General features: G+C 53.9%; 1 protein-coding gene across 4 annotated transcripts in view; it reads left to right on the top strand.

The window, feature by feature from the left end:
• The window catches only part of LOC137466802 (zinc finger protein 271-like), a 678,770-nt gene that overhangs the window by 317,906 nt on the left and 344,993 nt on the right, over positions 1-15,871 (top strand). The window lies entirely within an intron of this gene.

The raw sequence follows: 15,871 nt of genomic DNA, 5'->3' as shown, positions 1-15,871 counted from the left end.
GCTCCCCGTCCCATTGGAGAAGTGGTGGCAGTGCGGTGAAGGTGCCACGGACTGGAACAGGGGAAACATCCCCCTGCAGCTCACTGGCATCGAGATGAGCCCGCAAGCCGAGGCACAGCTGGCGTGTTCTTCTGGAGCACCACATGGAGCTGGGAACACCATCCTCGAGCTGGCCGCTGGCGGGGCAAAGCCGAGTGGCTTTGGCTGCGGCCCCTTCCTGGAGGACACGCTCTGCGCTCCGATGAAATCAAGATGAGTCCCCAGCCGGCACAGGGGCGGGGGGATGCTCGAGCTTCCAGGCATGGCAGGGCTCGGGCTGGCCACGCGCCGTAGGTTCCCCGCTCGGCGGCACTGGGGAATATTAATTTTTCCCCCGGCCGCCAAGCTGCTTTTTGGTGTGACAGGGGATGGGTGTTGTGGAAGGGGAGCCGGCTCCTGGCCTTGCTGACAGCTTCTGCCAGCCAGCCTGGCATGGGCTGGGGTGGGGGCAGCCCGCCTGACAAAGCATCCATCCATGTGGATGAGGGCAGCAGAGGGGGACGGGTTCCAAAGCCATGCCCCAGCTGATCTGCTTTGTAGGCCCTTGAGGAAGGGGTGCGTTTAAGGGCGGGAAAGGTGGGGTTTTTCCCACCCATGGACAGGTTTAATTCTCGCATGGAGTGCTCAGACCCTCCTCAGGCCCGTGAAACGGTGACAGGCTTTGTAGCTTCTTCTTGTTTCCAGGTCTTGTTTAGAATTGATTTCATGAAATTGTTCTTTGTTTTCCCAGGAAGATTACACCTGGTGCCTGGACCGGACGGGGAAGTGCCTGCACCGTCCGTGGAGCACCTCCAGTGCCAGCGCTACCCCAGGGGCCACGGTCTGCGGGGACATCCCCTTCAAGAAGGACGAGGACCTCGTGCGGAATCGGCTCCTCTCCTGGCAGCAGGTCTCCAGAGGTGGGCACCCGGCTCCACAGCTGGGCTGGCAGAAGGGCTTCGGGCAGAGGGCAGCGGGCACACGGGCATCCTGCCCTTACAGCTGCTGAGGAGGCTGCTGTGCTGTGCTTAAGCAGAGGAGGTGGAACATGGCCTGCCACGCTGCCCTTCTCTCGAAACAGAGAATGGCTCGGGAGGTTTGGGCTCTGAGTACAGCCAGCAGCCTGGCCCGGGCCCAGGCCATGGTGGGACAGGGGGACAGGAGCCTTCTGTGACTGACCGTGGCTCTCTGGTTTCTCTCCGCAGGCTGCCAGCACCTCATGCCATGGAAACGGCTCCGCTCGGCCTGCCAGTCTGGGAGGGCTGGAGGGCGGTGGGTGCTCATTTGCTGTCAAAAATAAATTGGTTTTTTTTTTTGTCATGTCACGATCACAGCATTTCTTTCATCCTTTTCCAAGGTTTTGGCCTCCCTTCCTCCAGGCTAATCTTTTTGTGTCCTTCCTCAGCCACTTGATGGCATTTGGCGGGGGGGTTAAGCAATGTTAAAAGTTCAACAACAGCTCCTGTTGCCAACTGCAGCAGCCCCTTCAAGAGCCCTGAGCTACCAGGGAGGTCCACGTCTGCCTTGCAAAAGGGAGTGGTTTGCAGCCATGGGGTTGTCGCCCTGCTGAAAAAGCTGGGAGGAAATAACAAGTGGCAAAATGCCAATTTGGCTCAAGCCCTGCCCAGTTTCTTCATCTTTTCCCTCTGCTCAGTGATAGGCAGGCAGGGCTGGACTCCAGCGAGGTTCAAGCTCTTGGTGCTCCCTGGCATCAAGGGGATCAAGTCAACTCTTGTATGCAGTGACTGCAATAGAGCTCCTGAAGGAAAAAAGGGAATGTCATGAGGTGGGGCCTCCTTCTTGTCCCCTTTGTCTGCCCAGGAGCCCCTTGGAAAGGGAAATGCCCACACGGGTTTATCTGACTCCTTCCCAGCCAGCCTTTCCCTCACTCCCGGGTCTCATTTGCTCCGCAGGCTTCACCAGCTCGCTCAGCTCAGAGGAGCTCTCAGAGGAGAAAACGCTGCCTGGCGTGGGGCTGTCTGATCCCTGTCTCATCTGGATTCCGTTTGCCCCGCTCCCTCCCCCATCCAAGAGACCCAAGGATGCCCCGCAGCCCCACGGTCCTGCAGCAGATGCCGGGCACATTCCCTCCTCCGCTCCTTGGTGGCCCTGGGGAGGCTCCAGAGCCCTCCCTGTGTGTGGGACAGCTGCTGCAGCACCGCTGCGCCTGCGTGCGAGCAGCGCCCGAGGAGCAGCTGCGCAAGTTCTGAGTCTGAAGCGGAATCCTCGGCGCACACAAATGACAACTGGCATCTCAGGGGCTGCCAGGAGAAGCTGAATCCATCTGCTCGCTGCCCTTTCGAGCCATAGCCATGCCGATGCAATTGGAAGAATTGCCCCTGCCCAGGAAGCTCTCAGGTAGAAGAGAGGAGCAAAAGCCACGTGTTTCTGAAACACGAAATGTCAGAATGAGGTTCCTTAACACTAATTTGCTATTTAAGAGGGGATCATTTATTGAGGCCTGAGGTCCAGTGAGGGATAACTCCTAACCTGACGTGGACATGTAATTCTACCAGTGTGTTGTTCATATACAGTTGCTAAATGCCAATCACAATTTACCCATTTCCATAAATCCCACCCCAAATTCCCAGATTCAGTCCTTGTTTTCTCTATCACTGCACCCTTGAGCCAGATGTCTTCTTCTTCTCTTCCAGCCATCCTTGCTGGGAAAGCAGCCCCTGCATGCCTTGTTCCTGTGCTGGAAGTTCACAGGCTAGGTAAAAATGGAATGAACCCTTTGGGCACCAAGGCCAAGGCTTTGTGTGGCCAGGCAGGGGCAGGCAGGAGGCAGAGCTGTCAGCAAAGGAAGGGGCCAGCGAGGTGGGGCAGCCGGGGGATGACGACAGCCTGCAGGGACAGAGGCCAGGGCAGGGACACCGCAGGACAGCCTGGGCTGCAGAGGGCACAGGGATGTGCAGCAGCTGCAAGGCCCTGACAGAGCCAACCTGTGCAGCCCTTTGGCCATGGCTGCTGGCCCTGGGCCTGAGGCCACGAGGGGACAAGTGACCCTTGCAGCCCTGGGGCCTCATGGCCTCCTTGTCCCTGCTCAGCAGCCTGGCAGGGGCCGCCCCATGGTCCTGCCCTTGGCATGGCACATCCCCACATGGCAGTGCCCATCCCGGGAAGAGCCCTGAGCAAGGAGGGAGGGACAGGATCTGCCTTGCCAGGGGCTGGGGCTCAGCCTTGGCCCTTTGCATTCCTGAAACACATCCAGGTTTGCTCAGCGCCAGAGACACCTTTGCCTTGTTTGTCCCCACCTGTCATCAGTGCCTCCAGTTCTCTGCTCTGCCTGGGGCCTGGGGACACTTTGATATGAATTGTGTCCTTGAGTGGAACCCATTAACAGTTAAAGAAAGTTTGGACTTTGAATCTGACTTTTTGAGTTCTTGAGAAGTTCTTTGAGCACACTCTGAGGGACTGGGTCTGATGCAAACAGCACCACAGCCCCAGAGGTCATTGAAGTCCTGGTGCTGTGTCTGTGCTGCTGAGCTGGGCCGGGCTCCTGGCCCCGAGGCAGCTCCTGGCAAGGGCAGCGCTGCAGAGAGACAGCTCTGGCCAGGAGCAGCTCCTGTGTACAGCCCAGCAGGGCTGGGGCACTGCCAGGGCATCCCAGGGACACGAGCAGGGCACAGACAGAGCTCACAGGGGCTCAGCACTGGCAGGGGCTGTGGGGTGTCCCAGAGGGGGCTGTGTCACAGCAGCGCCTCTGTGGCTGTGTCACGGAGGCACAGAGCAGCTGTGATGTCAGAGAGGGGCTGTGTGACTGCACAGAGTGGGTTGTGTGAAGTCACAGATTGGGCTGTGACATCACAGAGCGTGTTGTGTGAGGTCATCAAGCAGCTATGGCATGACAGAGGGGACTGTGTGACATCACAGAGGAGGCTGTGACATGATTGCATGGCTGTATGACATCATAGAGCAGGCAGTGAGGTCAAAGTGTGTGCTGTGACATTACAGAGTGGCAGCATGACATCACAGGAAGGGTTTTGTGACATCACTGAAGGGGTTGTGACATCACAGGGCAGGCTGTGACGTCATAGAGAAGGGTATAAGGCAATAGAGCAGATCCTGCCATCATAGAGGGTGGCTCTGTGACAACAGAGAGTGGGTTGTGACATCACCGGGTGGCTGTGTAATGTCATAGACCAGGCTGTGACATCAAAGAACAAATAGTGACATTGCAGGGTGACATTGTGACATCTCACAGTCTTCTGTGACATCACAGAGCAGCTGTATGACATCACACGGTGACATCTCAGAGTCGGGTCTGTGACATCACAGGGGTGTGTGCCATCACAGGGGCTGTGTGAGGTCACTGGGGAGGTCACTCCACCCCAGCCCCCCCTCACAGTTCCCCCAGAGAAGTCCAACGCTGCTCGTGCACAGCGGGGTCCCCTGTCCCCCCGGGTCCCCCTACCCCCAGTGCCGCAGCCTCCCCCAGAGGATGTTCCAGGAGATCGACCCCAGAGCCTGACACGGGGATGGGAGCTGGGGCCATGGGGGGTGGGACAGGGGGACAGGGACCCCCCGGCAGCGTCCCTGTGTCCCCCAGGGCCAGAGCCTGGGCCAGGGCTCCTTCACCCTGTTACCAACGAGGGCTTGAGAGCCCTGAAAAAATCCCCAGCAAGGAATCAGCAAAAAACAGATTTAATATTAAGCGACAGCACCACAAAGTTCCTTGGCAAGAGTCACTCTGCTCCTGACTGGACACTTCAGGCACACCAAGGAAACAAAGCAACAACAAAACCAAACAGAATCCAGGCAATCAAACCAGTAATGAACCGGGAACTGGGGCTTTCATCCATATGGAAAAGAACAGTCCTTCTTGTCCAGGTGCCCATGGCCAGAATTGGGATTTCACCTCCAACACTGCCTGTTGTGACAGACTGGAGGAGATTGTTGGCTGGAAACATTTCATGTGTGGGGAGGAAGGGGCAGGTCCAGCCTTGCCCTGCCCTGGAACCCCAGCCCTGCCCTGCCCTGGAACCCCAATCCCCCCAGAGCCTCTATCCCAGCCCAGCAGTGTCTGCCAGTCCCTGGCACAGCACAGGCAATGCTCCACAGCCACCTCTGGAGCCCCCAGCCCAGCTCCTGAGTGACCGAATGACCCCAAGTCCCATCTGGGGGAAGGGCCCAGGAACACCAAGGGGTATTTAAGGCTGAGCACAAGGCAAGCACACGTCTTGACCCTGCGTCCTCTTGGAATTTCCATCTGAACCCCGCTGGAATCCAGGAGTTGGTAGCTGAGTTTGTGCTTCTCTGCATCTTATTTTTCTTTCTCTTTCTGTGTTTAATTCTTCTATTTTTGTCCCCTTGCAAATTTTGATTAACTTAAAATTGAACAGGCTTAGAGTTTGTGAAGTTGAATGGGCCAAGTGAATGCACTGAAAAGTGTATTTTGTTCATTGAATGCATATTAAACGTTTTGCCGAAGTTTCTCTGATTTTCTTAAGTTCCCAGTAAAGGCTGTTTTATTGTTTCGAGCTCCAGAAATTCTCTTGTTAGTATTTCTCCAGTGCATCCAACTCAGAGGACACAAAGAATTGTAATTCTTCCTAAATGTTTCCTTGAGAGAGTTGTTTGAGGGATGGGGGTCAGGGCTTGTGTGTCCTGCTTGGCACAGCCCAGGCAGGGCTTTCACAGCCACATTCCACACTCCATTTCCCAGCTGGAGCTGCTGGTGCCTCTGAGTTCTGCTGCCCCAGCCCCAGGAACGCTCTCCTTGTCTGCCCATTCCCCCACGGTCTCTGGGCAGGGATGGCCTCAGTGGGGGCTGCTGACATCCTCAGCAACTTGGAGGCTGCTGCTGAATTTTACTGCTCCAGAGGTTTCTTCAGCCTTCAGCTCTTCAGTTCAGCAATTCAGTGTCCCAGAGCTCATTAACATTCAGAACAGATTAACAAGCCAAACCTCTGGGAATAATGTAAGTGTTCAAATAATTTGTGGTTAATTAGCCCAACTACAGAAGCCTCTTCAAAGTGAATACACAACATTTTAAAAGACAGTGAGAAAATATTTTTTGGTCCTGTTTAGTTTTTTTTTCCCTGTTATTACATTGATAAGTGCACTCTCCAATTGACACTGAATCCAAGTACCTCCTCATGCAGTTGGAACAGATATGAAAATCAAGACCCTTCGTGGCTGACAATCAATCAGACTCTGTCCCTACCCCCACCCCACCATTTCCACCATCCAAGCCCTGGCACTCAGAGCAGCCTTGTGCAAATCTGAGCTCCCTCCAGCCCAGGCTGCACCTGCAGGTCTCAGCTCCTTGGCTCCAACTCCCCCCTGCTTTCCTTGGAGGAAGAGCTGCCTGAGACACAGAGGGATGTTCATTTCTTGTCAGCCAACAAACCCAAGGGAAGGCACAGCTCCACCAAATGTAAAAGTCATTCCTCTGCTGGATATTAAATCCACTTTGCACAGCATACTGTCTCATACCAATGGAAAACACCTTCTGTGCCCAGCACAGATCCCAAGGTCCCCCCAAACCCTCCCTGCCCCGATTCTGCCCAGATTTGCTCTTTGCACACACGAGTCACAGGCTGAAGTCAGGAGCTCCCTCCATGCCCAGAGGGAGGAAAAGAGGGAAAGTGGATGAAGAGCTCTCCTGTGCAGAGCCAAGGTCCAAGTGCCCCTGCAGTGGGAACCACAACTCATCAGGTTTGTGTCCTTTGGGCTCAGGGATGGTGACACTCAGAGGCACAGAAAGGTTTCCAGGCAACAAACACAAGTTGAACATTTGAACAGTTTAATAACCATCACAGCTCTTCCCTCAGCTCTCTGTGATGTCCCAGCAGGATCTGACATGTCCCCCATCCCCAAGGGATTTCTGTACAGGAACAGTTTTAGACAAAGACACAAGAAAAGGGAATTCTATGATAGATATGAACACTAATAAGGATGTTGACTAATATGATATTTTTTTGAACTTCGGAAAGATTGGACCACTCCCTGAAGCTCAAAGCATGAAACCAGTCAGGTGAGAGGCACTTGAATGACCAGAAAGCATCTGGAGGAGAAAAACTTGGGGCAATAGGAAGTACATAGATCCAGCTGGTTGAGTGAAGAGATTTCCTTAAACAAGGCCATTTAAACAGGAGAGTGGGAAACACCTGAAGGAAGAGGGAGCTGATATAATAAACAGAATATTGGTGACTCAAGTAGACAGGAAGATCAGTATTTCTTCTTCTCCCATCAGTACACTTCCAGGAAATTCCTGTTCCTGGAGGGAAAACTTTGCTATTTCTTAAAAATACTCAAGTGACCTAGATAATAAAAATGTGCCTGTATATTATTAAAATAAAAGATATTAAAACTTTTGCCCCGTTTCCAGGCAGACATCAGCTGTGTGCCCATGACCAGGCAGTGCCACTTGTGCCCTGAGGTGCCGAGCTGGGATTGGATCTCTCAGAGAGGAGCTGAGGGAGAGCAGAGCACCTTGCAAGCTGCAGGTCCCTGCCAGCCCCGCAGGGCTCCTGTGCCATCAACATCTGCTCTGCTCCAGCCTGAAACAGGGCCCAGCATGGTGCCGGGACCATCAGAGAGCTGAGGTGTGTGCTGGAATTCAATGCCCTCCCCATGGCGCAGCAGCCCTGCATTTCCCTGCTCCAGCCTTGGTCTCCAGCACAGCCATGGAGGCTCTTTGGGCTCCTGAGTGTTCCTGCTGTGTCCATGCCCCCAAGGGCACAGAGCAGCCTCCTCTCTCGGGCACTTGCCTGTTTTCCATGCCTTGCACAGGCGCTGGCCCTGCCCCACAAGGCCTGGGCTGAGTCCTGCCCTGCACGCTCAGCCAGGCTGGGATGGACACTGATGGTTTCTGTGCCAGGCTCTCTGAGCCCAGCCCAGCTCCCTGCAAGCTCTGCCAGCTGCCCTGAGCTCTGTGCAGCACCAAGGGCCTCTCCCCAGCACAGCCCAGCCGGCTCTGGCCCCACAGCTCTGCTCAGCCCAGGCTGCTCTGGCCACTGGCCCCACGGCCTCAGCCCCTGGCCAGGGCACAGCAGCAGCTGCAGCTCAGCCAGGACTCAGCCCCAGCCATGGGGGAAGGGGCTTGGCCAAGGCCAAAGGAGGCTCCCTGGGTGCCCTGCTCCCCTGGGGCTGAGGTGCTGAGAGCTCTGCAGCCCCTGCTGCCATCCCATCTGCCCAGGCCAGCACAAGAGCCCAGCCTTGGGGCCCTCCAGAGCTGCTCCTGCTCCAGGCCCAGGGCCCATCCCAGAGCTGGGGCAGCCACAAAGCTGTGCCCATTTCTGGTCATTGCTGCTCTGATTGGGATGGATCCTCAGCCACTTGGAGGCTGCTGATGAATTTTCCTACGCCACAGGCCTCTTCTTTCCTGAGCTCTTCAGTTCAGGAATTCAGTGAAAAAGTCTCTTAACTATTTATTTAAAACTCCCAAACAAGCAATACCGCTGGGAATAATTGAAGTTTTCAATCCTTCTGAGGTTAGACAGATTTCAGAAGTGTATTTAAAGTGAATATACTGTTTTGAAAACTATGCAGAGAGAACTGTTTTGTCCTGTTTTCTTTTCCTGTTTTTCCTGTTGGTAGTTTGATATCAGCAATGTCCAATTGATATTGACCCCCAGCAACTCCTAATGCAGTCTGAATAGACGTGAAAATCAAGACCCTTCATGGCTGACAATCAATAACACTTTGTCCCCAAACCCTCCCCACCATTCCCTCATCCAACCCCTGGCACTCAGAGTAGCTGAGGAATGGAGTCACACCCAGGGGTGTCCCCAGGGCCAAGGATTGGGGCCAGGTCAGTGAAATCTCTTGATTGCTGATCTGGACGAGGCCATCGAGGGAACCCTCAGTCAATTCCCAGGTGAGCCCAAGCTGGGTGGGAGTGTGGCTGTGCTGGAGGGCAGGAAGCTCTGCAGAGGGATCTGGACAGGCTGGAGCCATGGGCCCAGGACAATTGGATGAGGTTCACCAAGGCCAAGGGCCAGGTCCTGCCCTGGGCTCACTACCACCCCAAATCCCTGGCCGTGCCCTGCCCCTGATCCCCACAGCCTGTCCTGTTTCCTTCATCCCTGCATTGCCAGGGACTTTCTGGGACAAGGGAGCTCTGCTCTGGGGATGGAGGGAGGTCCAAGCGCCACCACTGGAGTGGGAACCACAACTCATCAGGTTTGTGTCCTTTGGGGGTCAGGAACTGGTGAGACTCAAGAGGCACAGAAAGTTTCTCTTCATGGCCAACAGACCATGGTTGCACAGGACACAATTTAATAACAATCACACTCTTCCCTGAGCTATGTGCAACGTCCCAGCAACGTCTGATGAGTCCAGCATCCACAAGTGATTTCCATACTAGAACTGATTTTAGACAAACATGGTTCTGTGATAGAAATAAACACAATTAAGTTATTGTATCAGGATTATTGTCCTGCAGTGGGGGCAAAACAGCTCAGACAATTCCTGATTTGCAAAGCTGTCAGTGGTGGATGGCGAAGAGATGTCACAGAGCCCTTTTCTATGATGGCAGAGTCTTCTCGGTGGCCTCACAGCCCATTCTGTGATGTCACACAGCCAGCCTGTAATGTCACAGCCGACTTTGTGACATCACAACCTCCTCTGTGATGTCACAGCCTGCTCTGTGATGGCAGAACTCACTTAACATGTCACACAGCACCTCTGTGGGCTCACAGACCCACCCTGTGATGTCACAACACCCTCAGTGATGGAACACAACACCCTATAATGTCACAGCACACTCTTTGACCTCACAGCTTGCTCTGCTCTGTGATGTCATACACGCATGCTGTGATGTCACAGCCTGCTCTGTGATGTCACATAATAAACCAGGGATGTCACAGCCAACTATATGATGTCACAACCTGGTCTGTGATGTCACACAATCACAGAATCACAGAATTGCTGGGTTGGAAGAGACCTTCAAGATCATCAAGTCCAGCCCATGCCCTAACACCACCTCAGCTAAACCATGGCACTGAGTGCCACATCCAGTCTTTTTTTAAACACAACCCATGATGGTGACTCCACCACCTCCCTGGACAGACAGTTCCAGGAATTTATCACCCTTTCCATAAAAAATTTTTTTCCTAATATAAAACCTAAATTTCCCTTGGTGCAGCTTAAGACACTGTCCTCTGGTCCTGTTAGTTGCTGTGAGGAGAGAGACCGACCCCACCTGACTGCAACCACCTTTCAGGGAGTGTAGAGAGTGATAAGGTCACCTCGGACTCTTCTCCTAGCTGAACAACCCCAGCTCCCTCAGTCGTTCCTCACAGGACTTGTGTTCCAGACCCCTCACCCACCTCTGGACATACTCCAGGGCCTCTGTGTCTGTCCTAAATTGGGGGGCCCAGAACTGGACAAAGCACTCGAGGAACGGTGCCAGTACAGGGGAAGACTGACCTCCCTGCTCCTGGTGGCCACACCATTCCTCATCCAGCCCAGGAGCCATTGGCCTTCTTGGCCACCTGGGCACACTGCTGGCTCATGTCCAGCCTGCTGTCGACCAGTGTCCTCAGGTCCCTTTCTGCCTGGGCACTGTCCAGCCACGCCATCCCCAGCCTAGAACTGTGAGGGGGTTATTGTGGCCAAAATGCAGGACTGGGCATTTGGGCTTGTTAAACTTCATCTTATTGGACTCTGCCCATCCCTCCAACTGTTCCAGGTGTTCCTGCAGAGCCCTCCTACCTTCCAACAGATGGACACACACTCCCAGCTTAGTGCCATCTGCAGATTTACTAATGAAGGACTCAATTCTCTCTCATCCATGTGGTCAATAAAAATATTGAACAGAGCTGGCCAGCACAGAGCCCTGAGGGACAGCACTGGTGACTGTCCCCAGCTGGATGCAGCACCGCTCACCACCACTCTCTGGGCCGGCCATCCAGCCAGTTCTGAACCCAGCACAGAGTGCTCCTGTCCCAGCCGTGGGCTGCAGCTTTTCCAGGAGTGTGCTGTGGGTGACAGTGTCAAAGGCCTTGCTGGAGTCCAAATAGACACATCCACAGCCTTTCCTGCATCCACCAGGAGGGTCACCTGTTCATAGAAGGAGACCAGGTTGGTCAAACATGACCTAGCCCTCCTAAACCCCTGCTGGCTGGGTCTGACACCCTGGCCATCCTGCAAGTGCTGTGTGATGACACTCAGTGTGAACTGTTCCATGACCTTACCGGGTACTGAGCTCAGGCTGACTGGCCTGGAATTACCAGGATCCTCCTTCCCACCCTTGCTGTGAATGGGCATCACATTGGGCAGCTTCCAGTCATCTGGGACCTCACTACTGAGCCAGGACTGCTGGTAAATGGTGGAGAGCGGCTTCACAATCTCATCTGACGGCTCCCTGTCACCCTGGGGTGGACCCTATCAGGTCCCATAGATTTATGAACATCCAAGCAGCTCAGAAGTTCTCTGATGGCCTCCTCTTGGATAACAGTGGTCCACTCTGCTCCCTGACACCATCAACCAGCCCAGGAGGACAGTTGTCCTGAAGGCAAATGATTTTCCCACTAAAAACTGAGGCAAAAATGGCATTAAGCAACTCTGCCTTCTCCTGATCTGCAGATATTAAATTCCTCTCCACATCTAATAAAGAACAATGGTTGGTCTTACCCTTCATTAAACCATTGATGTATTTATAAAAATATTTTTATTATCCTTTACAGAAGCTGCAATTTAAGTTCAAACTGAGCTTTGGCCTCCCTAATTTCTTTCCTTCATGCCCTAGCAAGCTCCTTAAATACTTCCAGAGAGACCTGCCCCTCCTTCCAAAGATGATACATCCTCTTTTTATTCCTAAGTTCCTTCAAAACCTCCTTGCCCATCCAGGCTAGATGTTTGCTTAGTCGACTCGTCTTTTGGCACACAGGGACAGTCTGTTCCTGCGCCCTCGAGATCTCTGTTTTGAAGCATGCCCCTTTCCTGAACTCCTTTGTTTTCAAGGGCGGCTTCCCCAGGAACTCTCTGAATAAGTCTCCTAAGTAGGCCAAAGTCTGCCCTCCAGAATTCCAGTGAAAGAGTTTTATTGGTGTTCTTCCTCATTTCACCAAATATTGAGAATTCGATAATTTCATGATCACTGTGCCCCAAGTGACCTCCAACCAGTACATCTCCCACCAGCTCATCTCTTTTTACAAACAACAGATCTAACATAGTCCCTCTCCTGGTGGGCTCAACCACCAGCTGCAACTAAAAATTGTCCTCCACAAACTCTAAATATTTCCTGGATGGCCTTTATTGAGCCCACCTCAGCTGGGCTGCTGATTTCACCCCTAACTCAGGCTTATCACCCATGAGCCTGCTTCCAGACAACCCAGCTACATCTCCCTCCCCCTTCAGACCTAGTTTAAAGCCCTCTCAAGTTCTGACAGTTCATGAGCTAAAATTCCTCTGCCCTTCACAGAAAGATGGAGCCCGTCTGGTCCAAGCAGGTCCGGTGCTGTAAAAGTTGCCCCATGATTAAAGAATCCCAAATTTTGACGATGACACCAACCCTTGAGCCACTCGTTGATAATGTGAGCTCTCCTATTGCTTTCACCATTTTTCTCAGACTCCAGAGGGACTGAGGAAAAGACTGTCTGTGCCCCTGTCCTATTAACCACCTGACCCAATGCCCTAAAGTCCCTTTTAATTGCCCTGAAACTCCTCTTCTCAATCTCATCACTGCCAGCCTGGGGTATCAGCAGTGGGTAATAATCAGAGGGCTGAATCAGCCCAGGCAGCGTGTCAGTGATATCCCGTACCCGGGCCCCAGGGAGGCAGCAGACCTCTCTGTGGGGTGGCTCTGGACGACATATGGGGCCCTCTGTTCCCCTCAGAAGGGAGACACCCACCACGATTACCCTTCTTTCCTTTTTGATGTTAGAGGTGCTGATCTGTCTCACAGATGAATCATAATTGGGAGGCTCACTGGGCAGATAATTTTCTTCTAAACCATCTGGCTGACTCTCCAGATCCAGGGGATCATACCGAATCTGAAGTGGCACCTGGCTTGGGAGAGGGGGTTGGGAGGGATTTTTATTATTACCTCCTCGAGTAGGCACCCACTCCCACTCCCCTTCATCAGCCAGGTGTCCTTCTATAGCCTGACAGTGGGAGGTGTGGGAGACAGCGGGAACCAAGGAGAGCATTGCTGCCCTGCCAGACCTCATGGAACCAAGGATCCATTGTGACACTGCAGGGCCCTGGGGCACCACGGTGCCATTGTGACACTGCAGGGCCCAAGGATCCAAGGGACTTTGTGACACCAGAGGGACACTGTGACACTGGGAGGCCTCATGGAATCATGGAGAGCATTGGGACATTCTGGGGCCTCATGGAACCGTGGTGACACCAAGTTGTCTGGTGGTGTTGATCTGCTGGAGGGCAGGAGGGATCTGCGGAGGGACCGAAACAGGCTGGATCCAGGAACCAAATCCAACAAGGTGACGTTTAACAAGTCCATGTGCCAGGTGCCGCACTTTGGAAACAACAACCCCTGCAGCGCTACAGGCTGGGGACAGAGTGGCTGGACAGCAGCCCAGCAGAATGGGACCTGCAGGGACTGATGGACAGCAGGTTGGACATGAGCCAGCCGTGTGCCCAGGTGACCAAGAAGGCCAATGGCCCCTGGCCTGGATCAGGAATGATGTGGCCAGCAGGAGTAGGGCAGTGATTCTTCCCCTGTGCTCAGCACTGGTTGGGCAGCACCTTGAGTGCGTGTCCAGTTCTGGGTCCCCCAATTTAGGAAGGACATGGAGGGGCTGGAGCGTGTCCAGAGAAGGGCAACTAGGCTGGTGAGGGGTCTGGAACACAAGTCCTGTGAGGAGCGGATGGAGGGAGCTGGGGTTGTTTATCCTGCAGAAGGGGAGGCTCACGGGAGACAAGGCGGTGTCAGGGAAAAGTTTGGACTTGATGATCTCCAAGGTCTTTTCCAGCCTTGCTGATTCTGGGATTCTCTGAAACCACCCTGGGAGCAGTTGCAGGAGGAGCCCTGGGCCTCCTCTTCAGAAGCTCCAGCAGCCCAGGTCCCTCAGCTTCTCCTCACAGCCCCAAAGCCCATCCTGTCAGTCCTGCAGAGCCTCTGCAGCCCCTCCTCACTGCCCAGAACAGGCAGCCCCACAGCCAGACACAGCAGCCCAGATGTGCCCCCCTGGCCTGGGCTGCCTCTGGCAAGGGAGCAGCACGAGGCACTGCAGGAGCCTGCAGACAATTCCTGCAGCACTTGTGGGATGATCCTGCTCTCCAGGGGACGTTCCCATGGTGCCAAGTCAGGAACTGGAATGGGGAGTGGGGCCAGAGAGGAAAGGGCAAACAGGGATGGGCTGTTTGCAGGGGAGGGAACAGGGGTGGGCAATAGGAAGAAATTTCAACTAGGAAAGAGAAAACAAAGCAAAGGTGAAGCCAAGGAAATGCTCAGGGCAGTTTGGGGGTGGCTGCCAGGCAGCCCTGGCTCTGAGCAACAGCGTCTGCAGTGGGACAGGAAACTCCCAGCTGATGGGAACAAACTTTCTGGCTGACTGCAGAGGCCAGGACAAAGCTGAGTGGTTTCCCTGGCGTCCCACAGCCCTTCCTGGCCCCAGGGGCTGCTGGCATTTGTGCTCCCTCAGGTTCATGTCCCCACAGCAGCAGCATGGGGGTGCTCCCGCCTGCTGTGTGCAATGCAAACAGGGGCTCTTGACGTTTCTTTGTGGACAAAATTAATATGTAAAACAAAGAAAAAGAACCTCCAAAAGGAAAACAACAATAAGTGTCAAAGACGACATTTATTAGAAGTGTTTTGCAGAAATTGGCCAGAAGTTTAATGTTCCCAAAACCATTCAGTCATCAGTGTCCACACTGCAGCCTTGAGCTCCTGGTTCCTCAGGCTGTAGATGAGGGGATTCAGGGCTGGAGGCTCCACTGAGTACAGAACTGACAGTGACAGATCCAGGGATGGGGAGGACATGGAGGGGGGCTTAAGGTAGGCAAGAGTGCCAGTGCTGAGGAACAGGGAGAGCACGGCCAGGTGAGGGAGGCAGGTGGAAAAGGCTTTGTGCCGTCCCTGCTCAGAGGGGATCCTCAGCACGGCCCTGAAGATCTGCACATAGGAGAAAACCATGAACACAAAACAGCCTAAATATAGAAGAGCACTTAGTACAATAAGCTCAGCTTCCCTGAGTTGGCAGTGTGATCTTGAGGATCTGTGGGATTTCACAGAAGAACTGGCCCAGAGCATTGCCATGGCACAGGGGCAGGGAAAATGTATTGGTCATGAGCAGCAGAGCATTGAGAAAGCATTGAGCACTAGCCCAGGCAGCTGCTGCCATGTGGGCACAAGCTCTGCTGCCCAGGAGGGTCCCGTAGTGCAGGGGTTTGCAGATGGACACGTAGCAGTCGTAGCACATGATGGTCAGGAGGGAAAGCTCTGTTCCAAGGAAGAAGAAAAGCAGAAAAACCTGTGCAGCATATCCTGTATAGGAGATGGTGGTGGTGTCCCAGAGGGAATTGTGCATGGCTTTGGGGACAGTGGTGCAGATGGAGCCCATGTCGCTGAGGGCCAGGTTGAGCAGGAAGAAGAACATGGGCGTGTGCAGGTGGTGGCCGCAGGCTACGGCGCTGATGATGAGGCCGTTGCCCAGGAGGGCAGCCAGGGAGATGCCCAGGAAGAGGCAGAAGTGCAGGAGCTGCAGCTGCCGCGTGTCTGCCAGTGCCAGCAGGAGGAAGTGGCTGATGGAGCTGCTGTTGGACGTTTCTTCACTCTGGGAATCATGGACTATTGAAAGAAGATATTGACAAGACGGGAAAGATTTCAGTGTGTCATTCCTATGTTTTTTTATTAGGAATCCCCCCAAAAATACTTCTCCTTGTTGGCTGAACTTTGCTCAGCCTTTTTTCGCTGAGGTCAGGTTTGTGCTGCTGC

Source organism: Anomalospiza imberbis, unplaced genomic scaffold (genome assembly GCF_031753505.1).
Source record: "Anomalospiza imberbis isolate Cuckoo-Finch-1a 21T00152 unplaced genomic scaffold, ASM3175350v1 scaffold_44, whole genome shotgun sequence".
NCBI classification, from domain to species: domain Eukaryota; kingdom Metazoa; phylum Chordata; class Aves; order Passeriformes; family Viduidae; genus Anomalospiza; species Anomalospiza imberbis.
This window is presented reverse-complemented; position numbering and strand designations above follow the sequence as displayed.